Raw genomic sequence first — 25130 nt, forward strand, 5'->3', positions numbered from 1 at the left:
TGAAATTAATTTCTTTGGGGAATCGAAGCCACACAGCGCAGGAGCTCTGGAATGCCATCAAGCAGGAGAGCGATGTGTGGTTTGTGGCAGCGAATCTCCAGCCAGGCATGGTAGTGTGTGATAATGGCCGAAATCTGGTGGCAGCTCTGGGCCTCGGCAACCTCACTCACATCCCATGTCTGGCACATGTGCTCAATTTGGTCGTGCAGAGTTTTTTGAGGGACTATCCGGATCTTGATGCACTGCTGCTCAAGGTCCGCCTAGAGTGTGCTCACTTGCGGCGTTCCAGCACGGCAAAATCGCGCATTGCGGCTCTGCAGCGCCGACACCGCCTGCCGGAACATCGCATCATATGTGACCTACCTACCAGGTGGAATTCCACGTTACATATGTTGGAGCGGTTGTGTGAGCAGCAGCAAGCTGTAATGGAGTACCAGCTGCATCAGGCGCAAAGAAGTCGCACTCCGCGCCGTTCAGACTTCACAACCACAGAGTGGGCCACTATGAAGGACGTCTGCCAGGTTTTGCGTCCCTTCGATTATTCCACGTGGATGGCAAGTGCAGATGATGCACTAGTCAGCATGACTGTCCCCCTTATCTGCCTGCTTGAAAAATCACTGCAAGCGCTAAGGGATGATGTTGTGGAAGAGGTGGAGGATGAGGATTCACCATTTCCATCATCTTCTGGACAGTCAGCGCCACGTGGTTCCTCACAAACGCGTAGGCAGGGGACACTTTGTGAGGAGGATGAGGAGGAGTCAATGGAGGAGGAAGACATCCGTCCAGAGGAGGGAGTTACACAATTGTTCAGTACTCAGTGTGTACAGCGAGGGTGGGGTGATGACGAGCGGGCAGAGATCACGCCTCCAGCAGGGGACAGCGTTTCTTGGGCAGTTGGCAGTCTGCAGCACATGGTGGATTACATGCTGCAGTGCCTGAGAAACGACCGCCGCATCGCCCACATTCTCAACATGTCTGATTATTGGGTGTTCACCCTCCTCGATCCTCGCTACCGGGACAACGTAGAAAGCCTCATCACACCGTTGAACCGGGAGCGAAAAATGCGGGAGTACCAAGACACACTGGTGAATTCCATCATCTTCTCCATTCCAACTGAGAGAAGTGCTGCTAGTGCATTACAAAGCAGCTCAGTGCGTCCAGGCAGTGGAGGAGGCTCTGCACAAAGAGGGAGCAGAAGCAGTGCCTCTGCCCAAGGCAAGACCAGTATGGCCCAACTGTGGCACAGTTTTGTGTGCCCGCCACAAAAGTCTACACCATCACAGACGGCTCCAGTCAGCAGGAGGCAACGGTTCTGTCAGATGGTGACAGACTACATGTCTTGCCCTCTTGCTGTACTCCCAGACGGCTCTTCCCCTTTCAAGTTTTGGGTCTCAAAGCTGGATACATGGCCAGAGCTAAGCCAGTATGCATTGGAGGTGCTGTCTTGCCCTGCGGCTAGTGTATTATCGGAACGCGTCTTTAGTGCTGCAGGTGGTGTACTAACTGACCGTCGCATGCGACTATCCTCCAATAACGTTGACCGGCTTACTTTCCTGAAAATGAACAAGGCCTGGATCTCGCAGGAATTTGCCACTCCTCTTCCTGATTAAATAATTAGGTGACTGTCTACAGTATCCAGGTCTCCTGTTGTGTTCATCTTTCTACCACCTGAACTTTAATTCCTGGGCTCCAACACCGCCAGTTGAGGCTCAGAAGTGCCGTCTGCACAGTCAAAACATACGACCCAGTGTTCTTAGGTTTCAGTAACGTCAGCTGATCCCCAGCTGTGTAGCCGGCAATGTGTCCTGCGACCGCCACGCTGACACAACAACTGAAATGTAAGGGAACCTGTCCCCCCCCCAAGGCGTTTGTTACTGAAAGAGCCATCTTGTGCAGCAGTAATGCTGCACAAGGAAAAGGTAGCTATTTTTGTTTAGCTCCTTGCACACGCAGAACTTAACAATTATAAAATGTGTCCACTCATACCGTAAAACCGTCCTGGAGGTGGGACTTTCCTTCGTAATATGACGCAGCACAGCTGTCATTCCTACCCCCTTGGCGCCGTGCCCCGGCTCCTCAGCGTTGTTTGATTCCATCCCGGAGCCTGCACTGTTATGTTATCCCTTGGCCAGGCACACTTAGCGCTGTCCCTCTTCTGACATCATTTGGTGTCAGGCTGACTGCGCCTGTGCGGCCGCGCTGGCCGAGAGCCCGCCTCGCAGTGTCTTCTGATTTAATCCCACTGGGGGCCTGAGATCCATGGACATGCGCAGTGCATATCTGAACCTCCGCCTCACACTCATCTCCCTACGCCTTCTTCAGACTGTGCGCCGTCAGCTGATCCCTAATAGCATGCCACGGCCATGACGCCGCACAGTCTGAAGAAGCTGGAAGGAGGGGAGTGAGAGGTAAGGATATGCACTGCGCATGGCCACGGATCCCAGGCCCGCAGTGGGATTACATTAGACGACACTGCGAGGCGGGCTCTCGGCCAGCGCGGCTGCACAGGCGCAGCCAGCCTGACACCAAATGATGTCAGAAGATGGGCAGCGCTAAGTGTGCCTGGCCAAGGGATAACATAACAGCGCAGGCTCCGGGACGGAATCAAACAACGCTGAGGAGCCGGGGCACGGCGCCAAGGGGGTAGGAATGACAGCTGTGCTGCGTCATATTACGAAGGAAAGTCCCACCTCCGGGACGGTCTCACGGTATCAGGGGACACATTTTATAAGTGTTTAGTTCTGTGTTTGCAAGGAGCATAATGAAAAGAGCCACCTTTTCCTTTTGCATCCTTTGTGCTGCACAAGCTGGCTCTTTCAGCTACAAACGCCTTGGGGGGGGTTAAAGGTTCCCTTTTGACTTTCTCCAATCAGGCTTCGGCCTACACTGTGTTCCTCTGCTCCTCCTGCTGTCCCTGGGCTCCAATACCGCTAGTTGTTGCCTGGTAGTGCTGTACGCACAGTCAACAGTCGCTCCTCTGTTATTGGGGTTCAGTAACGTCAGCTGTTCCCCAGCTGTGTGTGTGGCAATCCCTCCTCTCTCCTCCACCTCCTCCTCCCCCTTCTGTCCCTGGGCTCCAACACCGCTAGTTGTTGTCCGGAAGTGCTGTCCGCACAGTCCACAGTCGCTCCTCTATTATTGGGGTTCAGTAACGTCAGCTGTTCCCCAGCTGTGTGTGTGGCAATCCCTCCTCTCTCCTCCACCTCCTCCTTCTGTCCCTGGGCTCCAACACCGCTAGTTGTTGTCCGGAAGTGCTGTCCGCACAGTCCACAGTCGCTCCTCTGTTATTGGGGTTCAGTAACGTCAGCTGTTCCCCAGCTGTGTGTGTGGCAATCCCTCCTCTCTCCTCCACCTCCTCCTCCTGCTGTCCCTGGGCTCCAACACCGCTAGTTGTTGCCTGGTAGTGCTGTCCGCACAGTCAGCAGTCGCTCCTCTGTTTTTGGGGTTCAGTAATGTCAGCTGTTCACCAGCTGTGTGTGTGGCAATCCCTCCTCTCTCCTCCACCTCCTCCTCCTTCTGTCCCTGGGCTCCAACACCGCTAGTTGTTGCCTGGTAGTGCTGTACGCACAGTCAACAGTCGCTCCTCTGTTATTGGGGTTCAGTAACGTCAGCTGTTCCCCAGCTGTGTGTGTGGCAATCCCTCCTCTCTCCTCCACCTCCTCCTCCTCCTTCTGTCCCTGGGCTCCAACACCGCTAGTTGTTGCCTGGTAGTGCTGTTTGCACAGTCCACAGTCGCTCCTCTGTTATTGGGGTTCAGTAACGTCAGCTGTTCCCCAGCTGTGTATGTGGCAATCCCTCCTCTCTCCTCCACCTCCTCCTCCTGCTGTCCCTGGGCTCCAACACCGCTAGATGTTGCCTGGTAGTGCTGTCCACACAGTCAACAGTCGCTCCTCTGTTTTTGGGGTTCAGTAACGTCAGCTGTTCCCCAGCTGTGTGTGTGGCAATCCCTCCTCTCTCCTCCACCTCCTCCTCCTTCTGTCCCTGGGCTCCAACACCACTAGTTGTTGCCTGGTAGTGCTGTACGCACAGTCAACAGTCGCTCCTCTGTTATTGGGGTTCAGTAACGTCAGCTGTTCCCCAGCTGTGTGTGTGGCAATCCCTCCTCTCTCCTCCACCTCCTCCTCCTGCTGTCCCTGGGCTCCAACACCGCTAGTTGTTGCCTGGTAGTGCTGTCCGCACAGTCAACAGTCGCTCCTCTGTTATTGGGGTTCAGTAACGTCAGCTGTTCCCCAGCTGTGTGTGTGTGGCAATCCCTCCTCTCTCCTCCACCTCCTCCTCCTCCTTCTGTCCCTGGGCTCCAACACCGCTAGTTGTTGTCCGGAAGTGCTGTCCGCACAGTCCACAGTCGCTCCTCTGTTATTGGGGTTCAGTAACGTCAGCTGTTCCCCAGCTGTGTGTGTGGCAATCCCTCCTCTCTCCTCCATTTCCTCCTCCTCCTTCTGTCCCTGGGCTCCAACACCGCTAGTTGTTGTCCGGAAGTGCTGTCCGCACAGTCCACAGTCGCTCCTCTGTTATTGGGGTTCAGTAACGTCAGCTGTTCCCCAGCTGTGAGTGTGGCAATCCCTCCTCTCTCCTCCACCTCCTGCTGTCCCTGGGCTCCAACACCGCTAGTTGTTGCCTGGTAGTGCTGTCCGCACAGTCAACAGTCGCTCCTCTGTTTTTGGGGTTCAGTAACGTCAGCTGTTCCCCAGCTGTGTGTGTGGCAATCCCTCCTCTCTCCTCCACCTCCTCCTCCTCCTTCTGTCCCTGGGCTCCAACACCGCTAGTTGTTGTCCGGAAGTGCTGTCCGCACAGTCCACAGTCGCTCCTCTGTTATTGGGGTTCAGTCTCGTCAGCTGTTCCCCAGCTGTGTGTGTGGCAATCCCTCCTCTCTCCTCCACCTCCTCCTCCTCCTTCTGTCCCTGGGCTCCAACACCGCTAGTTGTTGTCCGGAAGTGCTGTCCGCACAGTCCACAGTCGCTCCTCTGTTATTGGGGTTCAGTAACGTCAGCTGTTCCCCAGCTGTGTGTGTGGCAATCCCTCCTCTCTCCTCCACCTCCTCCTCCTCCTTCTGTCCCTGTGCTCCAACACCGCTAGTTGTTGTCCGGAAGTGCTGTCCGCACAGTCCACAGTCGCTCCTCTGTTATTGGGGTTCAGTAACGTTAGCTGTTCCCCAGCTGTGTGTGTGGCAATCCCTCCTCTCTCCTCCACCTCCTCCTCCTGCTGTCCCTGGGCTCCAACACCGCTAGTTTTTGCCTGGTAGTGCTGTCCGCACAGTCAACAGTCGCTCCTCTGTTTTTGGGGTTCAGTAACGTCAGCTGTTCCCCAGCTGTGTGTGTGGCAATCCCTCCTCTCTCCTCCACCTCCTCCTCCTGCTGTCCCTGGGCTCCAACACCGCTAGTTGTTGCCTGGTAGTGCTGTCCGCACAGTCAACAGTCGCTCCTCTGTTTTTGGGGTTCAGTAACGTCAGCTGTTCCCCAGCTGTGTGTGTGGCAATCCCTCCTCTCTCCTCCACCTCCTCCTCCTCCTTCTGTCTCTGGGCTCCAACACCGCTAGTTGTTGTCCGGAAGTGCTGTCCGCACAGTCCACAGTCGCTCCTCTGTTATTGGGGTTCAGTCTCGTCAGCTGTTCCCCAGCTGTGTGTGTGGCAATCCCTCCTCTCTCCTCCACCTCCTCCTTCTGTCCCTGGGCTCCAACACCGCTAGTTGTTGTCCGGAAGTGCTGTCCGCACAGTCCACAGTCGCTCCTCTGTTATTGGGGTTCAGTAACGTCAGCTGTTCCCCAGCTGTGTGTGTGGCAATCCCTCCTCTCTCCTCCACCTCCTCCTCCTCCTTCTGTCCCTGGGCTCCAACACCGCTAGTTGTTGTCCGGAAGTGCTGTCCGCACAGTCCACAGTCGCTCCTCTGTTATTGGGGTTCAGTAACGTTAGCTGTTCCCCAGCTGTGTGTGTGGCAATCCCTCCTCTCTCCTCCACCTCCTCCTCCTGCTGTCCCTGGGCTCCAACACCGCTAGTTTTTGCCTGGTAGTGCTGTCCGCACAGTCAACAGTCGCTCCTCTGTTTTTGGGGTTCAGTAACGTCAGCTGTTCCCCAGCTGTGTGTGTGGCAATCCCTCCTCTCTCCTCCACCTCCTCCTCCTCCTTCTGTCCCTGGGCTCCAACACCGCTAGTTGTTGTCCGGAAGTGCTGTCCGCACAGTCCACAGTCGCTCCTCTGTTATTGGGGTTCAGTCTCGTCAGCTGTTCCCCAGCTGTGTGTGTGGCAATCCCTCCTCTCTCCTCCACCTCCTCCTCCTCCTTCTGTCCCTGGGCTCCAACACCGCTAGTTGTTGTCCGGAAGTGCTGTCCGCACAGTCCACACTCGCTCCTCTGTTATTGGGGTTCAGTAACGTCAGCTGTTCCCCAGCTGTGTGTGTGGCAATCCCTCCTCTCTCCTCCACCTCCTCCTCCTCCTTCTGTCCCTGGGCTCCAACACCACTAGTTGTTGTCCGGAAGTGCTGTCCGCACAGTGCACAGTCGCTCCTCTGTTATTGGGGTTCAGTAACGTCAGCTGTTCCCCAGCTGTGTGTGTGGCAATCCCTCCTCTCTCCTCCACCTCCTCCTCCTGCTGTCCCTGGGCTCCAACACCGCTAGTTTTTGCCTGGTAGTGCTGTCCGCACAGTCAACAGTCGCTCCTCTGTTTTTGGGGTTCAGTAATGTCAGCTGTTCCCCAGCTGTGTGTGTGGCAATCCCTCCTCTCTCCTCCACCTCCTCCTCCTTCTGTCCCTGGGCTCCAACACCGCTAGTTGTTGCCTGGTAGTGCTGTACGCACAGTCAACAGTCGCTCCTCTGTTATTGGGGTTCAGTAACGTCAGCTGTTCCCCAGCTGTGTGTGTGGCAATCCCTCCTCTCTCCTCCACCTCCTCCTCCTCCTTCTGTCCCTGGGCTCCAACACCGCTAGTTGTTGTCCAGAAGTGCTGTCCGCACAGAGCCAAACACCTCGCCAATGTGTTAGTGGGGTTCAGTAATGCCTGCTGTTCCCCTGCTGTGTATACGGCAATGTGTCATGCGACCGCCACGCAGGCACAGCAAATTAAATTTAAGGGAACCTGTCCCCCCCCCAAGGCGTTTGTTACTGAAAGAGCCACCTTGTTCAGCAGTAATAATGATGCAAAAGGAAAAAGTGGCTCTTTTTGTGGTGCTCCTTGCACACGCTGAACTTGACACTTATGAAATGTGTCCCCTCACACCGTTAAACCGTCCGGTCGGAGGGACTTTCCTTTGTCATGTGACGCAGCACAGCTGTCATTCTTACCCCCTTGGCGCCGTGCGCCGCCTCCTCAGCGTTGTTTGAATCTGTCCCGGAGCCTGCGCTGTTATGTTAGCCCTTGTCCATGCACACATTTTGCGCTGCCCATCTTCTGACATCATTTGGTGTCAGGCTGGCTGCGCCTGTGCGGCTGCGCTGGATGAGATCCCGCCTCGTAGTGTCTTCTGATTTAATCCCACTGCGGTCCTGTGATCCATGGACATGCGCAGTGCATATCTTAACCTCCGCCTCTCTCTCATCTCCCTCAGCCTTCTTCAGACTGTGCGCCGTCAGCTGATCCCTAATAGCATGCCACGGCCATGACGCCGCACAGTCTGAAGAAGCTGGAAGGAGGGGAGTGAGAGGTAAGGATATGCACTGCGCATGCCCATGGATCACAGGTCCGCAGAGTGATTACATTAGATGACACAGAGAGGCGGGATCTTGGCCAGCGCAGCCGCACAGGCGCAGCCAGCCTGACACCAAATGATGTCAGAAGATGGGCAGCGCAAAATGTGTGCATGGACAAGGGCTAAAATAACAGCGCAGGCTCCGGGACAGATTCAAACAACGCTGAGGAGGCGGCGCACGGCGCCAAGGGGGTAAGAATGACAGCTGTGCTGCGTCACATGACAAAGGAAAGTCCCTCCGACCGGACGGTTTAACGGTGTAAGGGGACACATTTCATAAGTGTCAAGTTCAGCGTTTGCAAGGACCATAATTAAAAGAGCTAAGTTTACCTTTTCCAGCATTAGTGCTGTACAATATGGCTCTTTCAGCTACAAACCCCTGAGGGGGGGGGGGGGGTTTAAAGGTCCCCTTTCAACTTGCTCCAGTGCAGGCTTCGGCCTACACTATGCTCCTCCTGCTGACCCTGGGCTCTAACACCGCCAGTTGGCGCCCAGATGTGCCTCGCTGCACAGAGAAAAACACCAGCCAATGTGTCACTGGGGTTCAGCAACACCAGCTGTACCCCTGCTGTGTAGCCGGCAACGTGTCCTGCAACAGCCACGCAGACACAACAGACCTAAAGCTGCCGCCAGTGCAGGCTTCGGCCTACACTCCGCTCCCTCTACTCCTCTTGCTGACCCTGGGCTCTAACACCGCCAGTTGGGGCCCAGAAGTGCTGGCTGCACAGAGCCAAACACCTCGCCAATGTGTCAGTGGGGTTCAGCACCGCCAGCTGTTCCCATGCTGTGTAGCCGGCATCGTGTCCTGCAACTGCCACGCAGACACAAGAACTGAAATTGAAGGGAACTTGTCCCCCCTCCCCCAGGCGTTTGTATGTTTCACAGCCACCTTGTACAGCAGTAATGCTGCATGTGTGCAAGGTGGCTCAGAAACTTATTCCCCTTGCACACGTGGAACTGAACACGTCTAAAATGTGTCCTCTGTGACCATTAAACCGTTCCTGAGGTGTGACTTTCCTTTGTAATTACACGCTGCAACCCCCTTGGTAGCGCTGCCCGTCTTCTGGCATCATTGTTTGGCTGGCTGCGCCTCTGCGGCCGCCCTGGCCCACACAACGCCCCTCGGTGTCTTATTTATTTTGACTGCGAGGGTGTGATTGACGGGCATGAGCAGTGCATATCTTCGCCAGGCTGTCCCTCATCTCCTTCGGCCTTCTTCAGACTGTGCGGCTTCATGGCCGTGGCATGCGACAAGGGATCAGCTGACGCCGCACAGTCTGTAGCAGGTGTAAGGACACGAGCGAGAGGCGAACATATGTACTGCGCCAGGCCATGAATCCCAGCCCCGCAGTGTGAAACACTGTAAAGACACTGCGGGGCTGGGATTCATGGGCATCGCGAACCGCACCAGCCGACATGAAATGATGTCAGAAGACGGGCAGCGCATGGCCAAGGGATAACGCAACAACGCAGACTCCTGTACAGCAAAATGCGATGCTCAGGAGGCCGCGCCCAGCACCAAGGTGGTATTTTTGCCAGCTGTGCTGCGTCTCATTACAAAGGGAACTCCCGCCTCCAAGACAGATTGACTGTATAAGGGCCAAAATGTTGTACGTGTTTCATTCAGCTTGTGCAAGGAACAAAATTAAAAGAGCAACCTGTGACTTGTGCGGCACTACTGCTGCATAAGGCGTGGCTCTTCTAGTTTGTAACACCTGAGGGGGGGTTAAAGGTTACCTTTAAAATTGGTTCAGTTAGGCTTCGGCCTACACTCTGCTCCCTCTCCTCCTGCTGACCCTGGGCTCTAACAACGCCAGTTGGGGCCCGGTACTGCTAGCTGCACAGAGAAAAACACCAGCCAATGTGTCAGTGGGGTTCAGCACCGCCAGCTGTTCCCCTGCTGTGTAGCCGGCAACGTGTCCTGCAACAGCCACGCAGACACAAAGCTGCCGCCAGTGCAGGCTTCGGCCTACACTCTGCTCCCTCTCCTCCTGCTGACCCTGGGCTCTAACACCGCCAGTTGGGGCCCGGTACTGCTAGCAGCACAGAGAAAAACACCAACCAATGTGTCAGTGGGGTTCAGCACCGCCAGCTGTTCCCCTGCTGTGTAGCCGGCAACGTGTCCTGCAACAGCCACGCAGACACAAGAACTGAAATTGAAGGGAACCTGTCCCCCCTCCCCCAGGTGTTTGTATGTTTTACAGCCACCTTGTACAGCAGTAATGCTGCATGTGTGCAAGGTGGCTCATAAACTTATTCTCCTTGCACACGTGGAACAGAACACGTCTACAATGTGTCCCCTGAGACCATTAAAACATCCCTGAGGTGTGACTTTCCTTTGTAATGACACGCAACAACCCCCTTGGTAGCACAGCCCTTCTTCTGACATCATTGTTTGGGTGGCTGCGCCTCTGCGGCCGCCCTGCCCGACACAACGCCCCTCGGTGTCTTATTTATTTTGACTGCGAGGGTGTGATTGACGGGCATGAGCAGTGCATATCTTCGCCAGGCTGTCACTCAGCTCCTTCCGCCTTCTTCAGACTGTGCGGCTTCATGGCCGTGGCATGCGATAAGGGATCAGCTGACGCCGCACAGTCTGTAGCAGGTGTAAGGACACGAGCGAGAGGCGAACATATGTACTGCGCCAGGCCATGAATCCCAGCCCCGCAGTGTGAAACACTGTAAAGACACTGCGGGGCTGGGATTCATGGGCATCGCGAACCGCACCAGCCGACATGAAATGATGTCAGAAGACGGGCAGCGCATGGCCAAGGGATAACGCAACAACGCAGACTCCTGTACAGCAAAATGCGATGCTCAGGAGGCCGCGCCCAGCACCAAGGTGGTATTTTTGCCAGCTGTGCTGGGTCTCATTACAAAGGGAACTCCCGCCTCCAAGACAGATTGACTTTATAAGGGCCAAAATGTTGTACGTGTTTCATTCAGCTTGTGCAAGGAACAAAATTAAAAGAGCAACCTGTGACTTGTTGGGCACTACTGCTGCATAAGGCGTGGCTCTTCTAGTTTCTAACACCTGAGGGGGGTTAAAGGTTACCTTTAAAATTGGTTAAATTAGGCTTCGGCCTACACTCTGCTCCCTCTCCTCCTGCTGACCCTGGGCTCTAACAACGCCAGTTGGGGCCCGGTACTGCTAGCTGCACAGAGAAAAACACCAGCCATAGTGTCAGTGGGGTTCAGCACCGCCAGCTGTTCTCCTGCTGTGTAGCCGGCAACGTGTCCTGCAACAGCCACGCAGACACAAAGCTGCCGCCAGTGCAGGCTTCGGCCTACACTCTGCTCCCTCTCCTCCTGCTGACCCTGGGCTCTAACACCGCCAGTTGGGGCCCGGTACTGCTAGCTGCACAGAGAAAAACACCAGCCAATGTGTCAGTGGGGTTCAGCACCGCCAGCTGTTCCCCTGCTGTGTAGCCGGCAACGTGTCCTGCAACAGCCACGCAGACACAACAACTGAAATTGAAGGGAACCTGTCCCCCCTCCCCCAGGTGTTTGTATGTTTTACAGCCACCTTGTACAGCAGTAATGCTGCATGTGTGCAAGGTGGCTCATAAACTTAATCTCCTTGCACACGTGGAACAGAACACGTCTACAATGTGTCCCCTGAGACCATTAAAACGTCCCTGAGGTGTGACTTTCCTTTGTAATGACACGCAACAACCCCCTTGGTAGCACAGCCCTTCTTCTGACATCATTGTTTGGCTGGCTGCGCCTCTGCGGCCGCCCTGCCCGACACAACGCCCCTCGGTGTCTTATTTATTTTGACTGCGAGGGTGTGATTGACGGGCATGAGCAGTGCATATCTTCGCCAGGCTGTCACTCAGCTCCTTCCGCCTTCTTCAGACTGTGCGGCTTTATGGCCGTGGCATGCGATAAGGGATCAGCTGACGCCGCACAGTCTGTAGCAGGTGTAAGGACACGAGCGAGAGGCGAACATATGTACTGCGCCAGGCCATGAATCCCAGCCCCGCAGTGTGAAACACTGTAAAGACACTGCGGGGCTGGGATTCATGGGCATCGCGAACCGCACCAGCCGACATGAAATGATGTCAGAAGACGGGCAGCGCATGGCCAAGGGATAACGCAACAACGCAGACTCCTGTACAGCAAAATGCGATGCTCAGGAGGCCGCGCCCAGCACCAAGGTGGTATTTTTGCCAGCTGTGCTGCGTCTCATTACAAAGGGAACTCCCGCCTCCAAGACAGATTGACTGTATAAGGGCCAAAATGTTGTACGTGTTTCATTCAGCTTGTGCAAGGAACAAAATTAAAAGAGCAACCTGTGACTTGTGCGGCACTACTGCTGCATAAGGCGTGGCTCTTCTAGTTTGTAACACCTGAGGGGGGGTTAAAGGTTACCTTTAAAATTGGTTCAATTAGGCTTCGGCCTACACTCTGCTCCCTCTCCTCCTGCTGACCCTGGGCTCTAACAACGCCAGTTGAGGCCCGGTACTGCTAGCTGCACAAGGAAAAACACCAGCCAATGTGTCAGTGGGGTTCAGCACCGCCAGCTGTTCCCCTGCTGTGTAGCCGGCAACGTGTCCTGCAACAGCCACGCAGACACAAAGCTGCCGCCAGTGCAGGCTTCGGCCTACACTCTGCTCCCTCTCCTCCTGCTGACCCTGGGCTCTAACACCGCCAGTTGGGGCCCGGTACTGCTAGCTGCACAGAGAAAAACACCAGCCAATGTGTCAGTGGGGTTCAGCACCGCCAGCTGTTCCCCTGCTGTGTAGCCGGCAACGTGTCCTGCAACAGCCACGCAGACACAAGAACTGAAATTGAAGGGAACCTGTCCCCCCTCCCCCAGGTGTTTGTATGTTTTACAGCCACCTTGTACAGCAGTAATGCTGCATGTGTGCAAGGTGGCTCATAAACTTATTCTCCTTGCACACGTGGAACAGAACACGTCTACAATGTGTCCCCTGAGACCATTAAAACGTCCCTGAGGTGTGACTTTCCTTTGTAATGACACGCAACAACCCCCTTGGTAGCACAGCCCTTCTTCTGACATCATTGTTTGGCTGGCTGCGCCTCTGCGGCCGCCCTGCCCGACACAACGCCCCTCGGTGTCTTATTTATTTTGACTGCGAGGGTGTGATTGACGGGCATGAGCAGTGCATATCTTCGCCAGGCTGTCACTCAGCTCCTTCCGCCTTCTTCAGACTGTGCGGCTTTATGGCCGTGGCATGCGATAAGGGATCAGCTGACGCCGCACAGTCTGTAGCAGGTGTAAGGACACGAGCGAGAGGCGAACATATGTACTGCGCCAGGCCATGAATCCCAGCCCCGCAGTGTGAAACACTGTAAAGACACTGCGGGGCTTGGATTCATGGGCATCGCGAACCGCACCAGCCGACATGAAATGATGTCAGAAGACGGGCAGCGCATGGCCAAGGGATAACGCAACAACGCAGACTCCTGTACAGCAAAATGCGATGCTCAGGAGGCCGCGCCCAGCACCAAGGTGGTATTTTTGCCAGCTGTGCTGCCTCTCATTACAAAGGGAACTCCCGCCTCCAAGACAGATTGACTGTATAAGGGCCAAAATGTTGTATGTGTTTCATTCAGCTTGTGCAAGGAACAAAATTAAAAGAGCAACCTGTGACTTGTGCGGCACTACTGCTGCATAAGGCGTGGCTCTTCTAGTTTGTAACACCTGAGGGGGGGTTAAAGGTTACCTTTAAAATTGGTTCAATTAGGCTTCGGCCTACACTCTGCTCCCTCTCCTCCTGCTGACCCTGGGCTCTAACAACGCCAGTTGGGGCCCGGTACTGCTAGCTGCACAGACAAAAACACCAGCCAATGTGTCAGTGGGGTTCAGCACCGCCAGCTGTTCCCCTGCTGTGTAGCCGGCATCGTGTCCTGCAACAGCCACGCAGACACAAAGCTGCCGCCAGTGCAGGCTTCGGCCTACACTCTGCTCCCTCTCCTCCTGCTGACCCTGGGCTCTAACACCACCAGTTGGGGCCCGGTACTGCTAGCTGCACAGAGAAAAACACCAGCCAATGTGTCAGTGGGGTTCATCACCGCCAGCTGTTCCCCTGCCGTGTAGCCGGCAACGTGTCCTGCAACAGCCACGCAGGCACAACAGACCTACAAATGCCTCCAGTGCAGGCTTCTGCCTACACTCTGCTCCCCCTGCTGACCCTTAGCTCCAACACCGCTAGTTGGGGCTCTAGGAAGACAAGCTTGAATAGGTCCCCATCCTGGTTCCAGCACCGTTAGCTGGTTCCGGGCAGAGCCTTTGGCTTAGGTGCCTCCCTCTGGGTATCCGAGTTCCACCGTCAGGTGGTCCTTGGTAGTGCTTTCAGGCACGGGTACCTCCTGCTTAGTAACCGGGTTCCAGTAACGTCAGCTGGTCCTCGGTAGTTCCATTGGCTTTTGGACCTTTGGCTACCCATCCGGGTTCCAGTACCGTCAGCTGGTTCTCGGCAGTGTCTTTTGCTCTTGTACCTTCTGCTCCCCATCCTGGTTCCAGTACCGTCAACTGGTTCCGGGCAGAGCCTTTGGCTTAGGTGCCTCCCTCTGGGTATCTGAGTTCCACCAACGTCAGGTGGTCCTTGGTAGTGCTTTCAGCACGGGTACCTCCTGCTTAGTAACCGGGTTCCAGTAACGTCAGCTGGTCCTCGGTAGTTCCATTGGCTCTTGGACCTTCGGTGTTATGACCCCAATGGCAGAGGGTCTCAGAAATAAATACCAAGTCTGCAAACACAAAAAACCAGCTCATAGGGCAGTGGTAACTGGGCTGACCGTATATCTAATCCTAGCACCACAAATAGCAGCAGCCGGGGAACGTGCCTACGTTGGTTCTAGACGTCTCGCGCCAGCCGGAGAACTAACTAACCCTAGAAGGGAAAATATAGACCTTTCTTGCCTCCAGAGAAAAGACCCCAAAAGTTGGATACAAGCCCCCAACAAATAATAACGGTGAGGTAAGAAGAAAAGACAAACGTAAGAATGAACTAGGTATTTAGCAAAGAGAGGCCCACTGACTAATAGCAGAATATAGTAAGATGACTTATACGGTCAGCAAAAACCCTATCAAAATTTCCACGCTGGATATTCAAGAACCCCCGAACCGTCTAACGGCCCGGGGGGAGAATACCAGCCCACTAGAGCTTCCAGCAAAAACTGGAATCACATTTAGTACAAGCTGGACAAAAAATAAGAGCTATGCAAATAACCAAAAATCAAGGAAGCAAGACTTAGCTTAATTTTGCAAGAACCAGGATCAGCAGACAGGAGCAAACAGAAAGGACTGATTACAACGATGCCAAGCACCAGACTGAGAATTCAGGAAGTTAATATAGCAACACCCCTGGACTAACGACCCAGGTGGGTGCCAAACTGAGGAAAGACAATCCCAGAGTCATATCACTAGTGACCACAAGAGGGAGCCAAAAAAGTCTAATTCACAACAGTACCCCCCCTTTAAGGAGGGGTCACCGAACCCTCACCAAGACCACCAGGGCGATCAGGATGAGCAGCGTGAAAGGCCCGAACTAAATCGGCCGCATGCACATCAGAGGCAACCACCCAGGAATTATCCTCCTGACCATAGCCCTTCCACTTGACCAGATACTGAAGCCTCCGCCTGGAGAGACGAGAATCCAAGATCTTCTCCACCACGTACTCCAACTCGCCCTCAACCAACACCGGAGCAGGAGGCTCAACAGAAGGAACCACAGGTACAACGTACCGCCGCAACAAAGACCTATGGAACACGTTGTGAATGGCAAACGACACCGGAAGATCCAAGCGAAAGGACACAGGATTAAGGATTTCCAATATCTTGTAAGGACCGATGAAGCGAGGCTTAAATTTAGGAGAGGAGACCTTCATAGGAACAAATCGAGAAGACAGCCATACCAAATCCCCAACACGAAGTCGGGGACCCACACCGCGGTGGCAGTTGGCAAAACGCTGAGCCTTCTCCTGTGACAACTTTAAGTTGTCCACCACATGATTCCAAATCTGCTGCAACCTATCCACCACAGAATCTACCCCAGGACAGTCAGAAGGCTCCACATGTCCCGAGGAAAAACGAGGATGGAAACCAGAGTTGCAGAAAAATGGCGAAACCAAAGTAGCGGAACTAGCCCGATTATTAAGGGCATACTGTTATAACCCCAATGGCAGAGGGTCTCAGAAATAAATACCGTCTGCAAACACAAAAAAACAGCTCATAGGGCAGTGGTAACTGGGCTGACCGTATATCTAATCCTAGCACCACAAATAGCAGCAGCCGGGGAACGTGCCTACGTTGGTTCTAGACGTCTCGCGCCAGCCGGAGAACTAACTAATCCTAGAAGGGAAAAGATAGACCTTTCTTGCCTCCAGAGAAAAGACCCCAAAAGTTGGATACAAGCCCCCAACAAATAATAACGGTGAGGTAAGAAGAAAAGACAAACGTAAGAATGAACTAGGTATTTAGCAAAGAGAGGCCCACTGACTAATAGCAGAATATAGTAAGATGACTTATACGGTCAGCAAAAACCCTATCAAAATTTCCACGCTGGATATTCAAGAACCCCCGAACCGTCTAACGGCCCGGGGGGAGAATACCAGCCCCCTAGAGCTTCCAGCAAAAACAGGAATCACATTTAGTACAAGCTGGACAAAAAATAAGAGCTATGCAAATAACCAAAAATCAAGGAAGCAAGACTTAGCTTAATTTTGCAAGAACCAGGATCAGCAGACAGGAGCAAACAGAAAGGACTGATTACAACGATGCCAAGCACCAGACTGAGAATTCAGGAAGTTAATATAGCAACACCCCTGGACTAACGACCCAGGTGGGTGCCAAACTGAGGAAAGACAATCCCAGAGTCATATCACTAGTGACCACAAGAGGGAGCCAAAAAAGTCTAATTCACAACACTTCGGCTACCCATCCGGGTTCCAGTACCGTCAGCTGGTTCTCGGCAGTGTCTTTTGCTCTTGTACCTTCTGCTCCCCATCCAGGTTCCAGTACCGTCAGCTGGTTCCGGGCAGAGCCTTTGGCTTAGGTGCCTCCCTCTGGGTATCCGAGTTCCACCAACGTCAGGTGGTCCTTGGTAGTGCTTTCAGGCACGGGTACCTCCTGCTTAGTAACCGGGTTCCAGTAACGTCAGCTGGTCCTCGGTAGTTCCATTGGCTCTTGGACCTTCGGGTAGCCATCTGAGTTCCAGTTCCATCAGCTGTTTCTCTGCATTTTCTCAGCCTTCTTGTACCTTCTGCTACATTTCCAAGTTCAAGACCCTAAAGACGACGACCCGGAAGACCGAGAAGCAGAAGAACAAGAGGCTGCAGAACAAAGAGCAGAAGAACATTAAGCATAAGACTAAATATCAGAGCAAAAGATATTATCTAAATTATAAGCAGAAGAAGACTAAGCAGTGTATGGGGGTGAGTCCGTTCCTCCTCGTGGTGCCCCTGGATAAAGCCTGATGCTGCAGGCCAAACTGAACGCGGACAAATGTAACTGTTTTGTGACAGGCAGAACGGAAGGTGTAATCTTTAAACTTTTATAGATAACAACTACGGGAATGCCTGTCACAAATAAGAATATGATGAAGAATTTGAATATGAAGAAGATAATTGTAAAATAAAAAGAATATGAACAATGTAACAAAAAAAATAATAGGTAGAAGATGAAGAAGAAGATGAATAAGGTGAAGAAGTTGATGTCAAAGAAGCTGATGATGAGGATAATGAAGAAGAAAGTGTGGGAGAAGTAAAAAAGAAGGTGAAGGGCGTGGAAGTAGTGAAACATCAATATCTGACAAAATAAAAAAAAAAATTAACATAGTCAAAATCTTTCTAACGCCGAACGTCATAAAAAAACCCACAAAATCCTGCTATTCTATTAGATTGGGCTAAACCTCTGTGCCTTTAATGTCTCCGCCACCTCCCCCAATACATCCTACATTATTCTTAATTGTTTTCCTTCATGTAGAATGAACCTACAAGGAAAGAAAGGGTTTATTTTAATTCCGATATTTTCGTCCCATTGACTTGCATTGGGATCGGGTATCGGTATCGGATTAGATACTCATAAATAAATAAATAAAATATAAATAAATATATACCGGTTGTGCCTTCCGTTGAGCCTCCTGCTCCGGTGTTGGTTGAGGGTGAGTTGGAGTACGTTGTGGAGAAGATCTTGGACTCCCGTGTTTCCAGACGGAAACTTCAGTATCTGGTCAAGTGGAAGGGCTACGGTCAGGAGGATAATTCTTGGGTGACTGCCTCTGATGTTCATGCCTCCGATTTGGTCCGTGCATTTCATAGGGCTCATCCTGATCGCCCTGGTGGTTCTTGTGAGGGTTCGGTGCCCCCTCCTTGAGGGGGGGGGTACTGTTGTGATTTTGGTTTTTGTGAATCTCCCCCGGTGGTCAATGGTGGTATTGAACTTGTGTGCTTCACCTTCTCTGTTCACCTGTTTCCATCAGGATGTGGGAGTTTTCTATTTAGCCTTGCTCCTCAGTCATTCCTATGCCGGCCATCAATGTAACCAGAAGCCTTTCTGTTGCATGTTCCTGCTTCTAGTCAACTATCAGCTAAGTTGGACTCTTGTCCCATGTTTAAAAACCTACAAAAAGGTCACCATAGCTACTTGGGACCATACCCTCGCAGCTAAATACATGAAAAACCGAAAAAAGTTCCTGATTGGATCTGAGCAAATTTTTATATTAAAAGTGTATATAGAAATATAATTAAATGAAAATTATATTTAACTACCCAAGGATACCAAAAAAGGAATAAGGCGGGGTATAACTATAAATATATAATTTTATTGCATAAATATAAAGTGTACAGACAAACAGGTAATACGGTACAAAGACAGCTGAAGAGAGTCGGCAATGTGGAAATCCATAAATGCCAAACAGAGAAAAGATGAACAAACTGTGTGGATTCTAACGCCACAGCAAGGTGCCTAATGACACTAAATTGTGTGCACCTAAAGCACTGCACGATTGGACATCTACTGTTAGAAATGTAATGAACAAAGTAAAAGAAAAAAATTATTATAATAATGTGCTGAAACTAACCAGTAGAAGTAAATGACCCGTCATATAGTGCACACTACAACCGGCTAGCTTAATGTGAAGTAGCCCAATCACTGCCGGTAATGAGCACTAAAATGAGGTGAGTATTCCCTGCAGTAAGCATAAGGTGAGAAAGATATTAAGTGAGGTAATCATAAGGATCTGTTACCTTGGGTCATCGTGCAGGCTGTATGCCGGGGCGTCAGTGAGCCACACAGTAGCCTCGACACGTGTTTCACCGTCCTCGGCTTCGTCAGGAGGCGTGGCTTGGGAACGGGGAAACGGACAATATATATGGTGTTGGAACCTAATTTCGGCGAATCGAAGCGCCACGGTGCATGATATCCCACCCGGCGATGACGCGCATCCGGCGCGCCGCACAAGAGATGGGGAGGAGGACAATCGTCATCACTCACCATCACCATAGCGACGCGTCCCGACCGCGACCCCGCCGGGAGAGTACAGCGCATACAGGGGGTGCTTCTGCGCCTGTGGGGCACAGATGGAGAGGACTAGTGCGTAAGTGCTTGGTCTAAAAGCAGGTGAATCAAAGTGCAAAAGCACTTCCGATGAGATCAAAAGTCACCCTGTTAGAAAACAGAGCGCTTAATATAAATGTAGGTATATGACCTCAAAGATACCCAAACGGATAGACTGCGGTGTATTGCAAGTGCATGTGACCACCCCAGAATATATATATAAAAGGGTGTAATTACATATAAATGCAACTCGCCGAGACAAATGCAGCTCACCTTAGATACAAGTTATAAACGGATATAAATATATATACCAATACATAGACAAAAGAGCCATGCATATATATTATAAACATATAGAACCTTGAGGGTATAGTTACCAATAAATAGGATAAAGATTGATGGGCAAATAATATAAGTAAATAAACCGTATAACAATAAGTCGTCCATCAATCAATCAAATAATTAGAAAAAAGAACGCGCAATTACTAAAAATCAAAAATAGAGATTTAGAGCAGTTACGCCGAATCCTGCTGGAAGACGTTTTCTTATATTTGTTTTTCCACTCCTTTCTCCTTTTCCCCAGATCGAATATAGTGTGCGCGATAATTGCACCACAGAATTTATACGGAATAGTACTAGAGGATTCCTGGATGGTTAGCCAAACATCTATATCAAATAGGAAATAAAGAGGAGAAATAAATATCACAACATACATACAACATGATTAAAAAACACCAACATAAAATACCATAACCCAATTAAAATAACGCTCACAAGATATTTAAAGAAAGGGCTTGAAGCTAATGGTCTCATTGAGGCCATTTGGTGCCAGAGTATCAAGCGTGACAATCCAGCGCGTTTCTTTTTGTAATAGTTTTTGTTTCAGATTGCCACCGCGTATACCCATGTATACGCGATCGATACCCCTGACGGAAAATCCTTTAGGGTTACACTTATGGAATTCAAAGAAGTGTCTGGGAATAGTTTTAAGAAGGTGTGGTTCTAGGCAGGTACTCTTGTCCCATGTTTGTTTTGCATTTTTGTTCCAGTTCTCAGTGATTGATTATTTCTGTGACTGGAAGCTCTTGTTGAGCTGAAATTGCCACTCTGGTATCATGAGTTGATATTAGAGTCTTAAAGTAATTTCAGGATGGTTTTTTGTAAGGGTTTTCAGTTGACCGTGAAGTTCCCTTTTCTGTCTTCTTCTATCTAGTAAGCGGACCTCCCTTTGCTGAACCTATCATCATACTACGTTTGTCAATTTCCTCTGCATTCACCGACAATATATGTGGGGGGCTTCTGTGTGCCTTTGGGGTAAATTCTCTAGAGGTAAGCCAGGTCTGTACTTTCCTCTGCTAGGGTTATTTAGTCCTCCGGCTGGCGCTGGGCGTCTAGGGATAAAAACGTAGGCACGCTACCCGGCCACTGCTAGTTGTGCGATAGGTTTAGCTCACGGTCAGCTCGAGATGCCATCTTCCAAGAGCTAGTCTGTATTTATGTTCTCTTGCCTTTAGAGAACCATGACAGAGATGTCTTTGCAGCGCCCCAGAGTCCTGGTCGTTGCAGTACTGTGGCTCCGCCACTATGGGGAGCTATGGTACGTCTGATTGCACTAAAGGAGTTTCTCTGACCAGTTAACACCTCACTACACTTCACACTCCGGCCACCAGGGGGGGTGGTCCTATCTAGTAGGCCACTCCTCACACTCTGGTAAAACTGGGGGTTGGACAGGAAGACAGGGAGAAGTAGCTGGGAAGAGCTAGTGAGAGGACCTGTCAGGGATGGGATCCTGACAGACTCCTCGGAGCAGAACTAACCAGTGCACAACGAGAATACAGTAAAGAGGAATTGGGACCAGAAGGAGTCGTGCTGTTAGACCGAGGCAACATCCTTCTGAGGCGCAAACAGTCGGTGGCCGGAACGCCGAGCAAGTAAGAGACTTTAAGTACACTGCAAACCACGGCCGGACAGCCAATTACAGGTTGGCTGTCTCACTTAACACCTAAGCAGACAACGGAGGCAGCTGTGGGAGAGGGGCGACTCTAGGGTCCCGGAAGAACTCCAGGCCTACCCCGTCATACGGGTGCGTCCTACCATATCACCTGGGGGACGGAGAGAACGAACATCAGAGATAGACAGAACCAGTTGTGAGGACTATCCCGGGAGCTCAGCAGGGAAGAACTACAACACCCAGCGCTAGAAGGTAGACACTGATTCCCACCTGTAAAGAGAACTCCTGATGTGCCTTTGGACCGGCCGGTCTCTGACAGCCTTGGTAACAGCGCTCTGGACTGAGGACTCTAAAACCTTCAGTAAAGAGGTAAAGAGACTACACCCCTGTGTCCTTGTGATTGATTGCGTCCTGCACCACACACCGAACTCTGCTACATTTGATCCCTAAGCGCCCCACGGCAGGACCACGGACCGGGTCTGACCACCGTGACAACCCCCAGAGCAGAGACTCAGAGGCCCGGTACCGGGTACCGCTCGGCCCTGCGGCAGTGGGGGCGCTACATCTTTATCACCGAAAGAAGGCGTGGGGTGGACCCTAGCAGTTGCTGCGGGAGACGAAAAGACACCATCCCCGGAGTGGAGTGGAAGGGTCATCCTTGATCAAATGGAAGTGGATGTGAAGGCTATGGGCCCTGAGCGTGTACAAGCAATAGAAGCTATGCTGTGGGAAAATCAGGCCGCATTCGCTCGTCATGCCGAAGATTTCGGCTGTACTGAAGCCATCACGCATGAGATACCGACTGGGGAAGCTTGTCCAATTCGAGAACGATACCGGCAGATCCCGCCCAAGATGTATCAAGAGGTGAAGACATTACTGAGGCAGATGCTGGATTCAGGAGTGGTGCAGAGTAGTCAGAGCCCTTGGGCAGCCCCGGTGGTGCTCGTCAAGAAAAAGGATGGGACCATCCGGTTCTGTGTAGATTACAGGAAACTCAATGCCTGCACTGTTCGAGACTCGTATCCATTGCCCCGCATCGAGGAATCCTTGACAGCATTGGGGAAAGCCAAGTACTTCTCCACCCTGGACCTAGCAAGCGGATACTGGCAAGTAGCCGTGGCAGAGAAAGACAGAGAAAACTGCCTTCATCCTCCCTATGGGGCTGTTCGAGTTTAACCGGATGCCCTTCAGGCTCTCCAATGCCCCAGGCACCTTTCAACGGCTGATGGAAAAGTGTTTGGGAGATTTAAATTTTGAGGCTACCCTGATCTATCTGGATGACATTATTGTCTTTTCAGCCTCATTCGAAGACCACCTTGCCCGGCTTGGACAGGTACTCGGAAGACTGCGGGCTCATAACCTGAAGTTGAAGCCAAAAAAATGCCACCTCTTCAAGAGAGAGATCGAGTACCTAGGCCACATAGTGTCACAAGATGGTGTTCTACCCTTGCCAGAAAAAGTGGCTGCTATCCAGAAGTGGCCAGTCCCTCAAACAGTGAGAGAACTCCAGGCCTTCCTGGGACTCGCTGGGTACTACCGCCGGTTTGTTAAAGACTTCACGAAGGTGGCAGGTCCTCTCAATGAGTTGCTGAGGTGGACCGCGGGAGTGCTGAAGACTCAGTGCATCCCCTGGGCACAGGGACAACACGAGGCCTTCCAGGCTATAAAGAATGCCCTTACTTCGGCCCCGATTTTGGTCTATGCAGACTTCGATCAACCGTTCCTGTTGTACACTGATGGTAGCCTTCATGGACTCGGTGCAGTACTTTCTCAGATACAGGATGGACATGAGAGAGTCATCGGGTATGCTAGCAGGTCCCTGCGAGACAGCGAAAGAAACCCTCACAATTACAGCTCCTTCCGGTTAGAGCTCCTTGTGTGGGTCATGACAGAAAAATTTGCAGGCTTCCTGACAGGTACCAAAATTCAAGTTCGAACCTACAATAATCCCCTGGCCCACCTTGAGAATGCTAAATTGGGCGCCTTAGAACAACGGTGGATGGCTCGCCTAGCCAAGTTCAACTTTACCATCCGTTATCGCTCTGCTACCGAAAACGCAAATGCGGATGGGCTGTCAAGAGTGCCTGTGGAGACTCCAGTGGGGGATCTTGATGAGCAACTTGAAGAGGAGGAAGCCCCAGACTTTAATAAGTTTAAGCCCCCAATGGTTGTGGCCCAGTCAAGAAGGGAGGCCTGCACATTACCCCGGTCCCTGGGGAGAACCAATGAGGAATGGGGACACGTTCAGGATGAAGACGAAGGGCTGAGACAGATGAAATGGTGGGTAACGCAAAAGCGGAAGCCTGGCAAACAAGAGAGAGATCATCTGGACTCTGAAATGAGGAGTGTGTTGCACCAGTGGGATAGACTGGAAGTGCGAGAGTCAGTACTATATCGTAACAGGCAACAGCCAAAAGATATGGAAGTAAGGTGGCAAGTGGTCATCCCAGGAAGAATGGCTCAAGAAATAGCTAAAGAAGCCCACGAATTCGGAGCGCACTTCGGCCTCACAAAGACCTACCAATGGCTGCAGCGGTATATGTATTGCCCCCAGTTGGAGCTTGTGGTGGAGAAGGTTTGCCGGCAATGTCGAGTATGTGACCTCATTAAGAGTACTGAACAGAGGGCCCCCATCCAGACCATACAAACTAAGGAACCGCTGGAAGTCTTGATGATCGACTATCTCCTCTAGGGACACTCGGCCCGGGGGCTGCAATACTGTTTGGTGATGACCAATCATTTCTCTAAGTTCGCAGTAGTCACTCCGACTAGAGACCAGACTGCGGAATCGGCGGCGCGAGCCATCTGTCAAGACTTCATCCGGGTGTATGGGTGCCCAAAGCGCATCCACTCTGACCAAGGCGCATGTTTCCAAGGCAAGGTGATGGAAGAATTGTATCGCATGTATGGCATCGAGCGGTCCCGGACCACCCCTTACCACCCGCAAGGCAATGGAGCTTGTGAACGCTTCAACAGAACCTTGCTTCAGATGCTGAGAACGTTGGAGGAGGATAAGAAGGCGTGTTGGCCAGACTATCTGCCAGAATTGGTCTGGACCTACAACAATCGGGTCCACTCCACCACGGGTTACACCCCCTATCTACTGTTGTTTGGAAGAGCTGGACGAGAGATCATTGAGCTGAATTTGGAACAGCCAGAGGAGCTGATGGAGCGAAATGTCACCTCATGGGTGAAAGAGCATCGGCAACGATTGCAAACGATACGGCGGTTGGCGGGTCAGCAACTGCATGAAAAAGAACATACGGGCCGCAAACCGACTCAAGAGTTACCGCTCCAACCTGCAGACCGAGTATTAGTCAGAGAGAAACGCCCTAAGGGAAAACTAAGTGAGAGATGGGAAGTACAACCGTACAAGGTTATCGAGCGAGTGTATGCTAACGGCCCTGTCTACAAGGTACAGATTGAGAATGGGGCATCCACCCCTAGAGTACTTCACAGAAATATGCTGCGGCCTTGCCGGTCTGAGGTCTGTTCTACGCCAATGTCGGCTGAAGGCGCCACTCCACTCCCTGAATCTGTCATGCCTGAGGGCCAAATCGATGAGTGGTGGACCGTCCCTGACACAGCAGGGGGTCCTCAGCCGCCCAGAGATGGTAATCCCATGGATGTACCAGTACCGCCATGCGAGGACGAGACCAGACAGGAGCTCACAATGTCTCCTGCAACAAGTGTTCCACTGGAAGATAGTCAAGCCTTGCCTGACAGCCAAGAGCTTCGGAGATCCCAGAGATCTAATGCAGGGGTTCCACCAGTCCGATATGTAGAACAGAGTGCTCTGTCTGTTTTTACACCTTGGTTGCCTCCTCTATAGGTGCTGTTTCCGCATTGCACGTTCCTTCATTACGCTTCGACCTTGATACTGTGATGGCCGAGGACGACCATCATTAAGAAGGGAGGCATGTAAGAGGGTGGTGCTGTTATGGACAGTAACACGCTGCCACTTTAAGAGACAGCACCCCCT

The sequence above is a fragment of the Ranitomeya variabilis genome, chromosome 1 (assembly GCF_051348905.1).
Source record: "Ranitomeya variabilis isolate aRanVar5 chromosome 1, aRanVar5.hap1, whole genome shotgun sequence".
Taxonomy (NCBI): Eukaryota; Metazoa; Chordata; class Amphibia; order Anura; family Dendrobatidae; genus Ranitomeya; species Ranitomeya variabilis.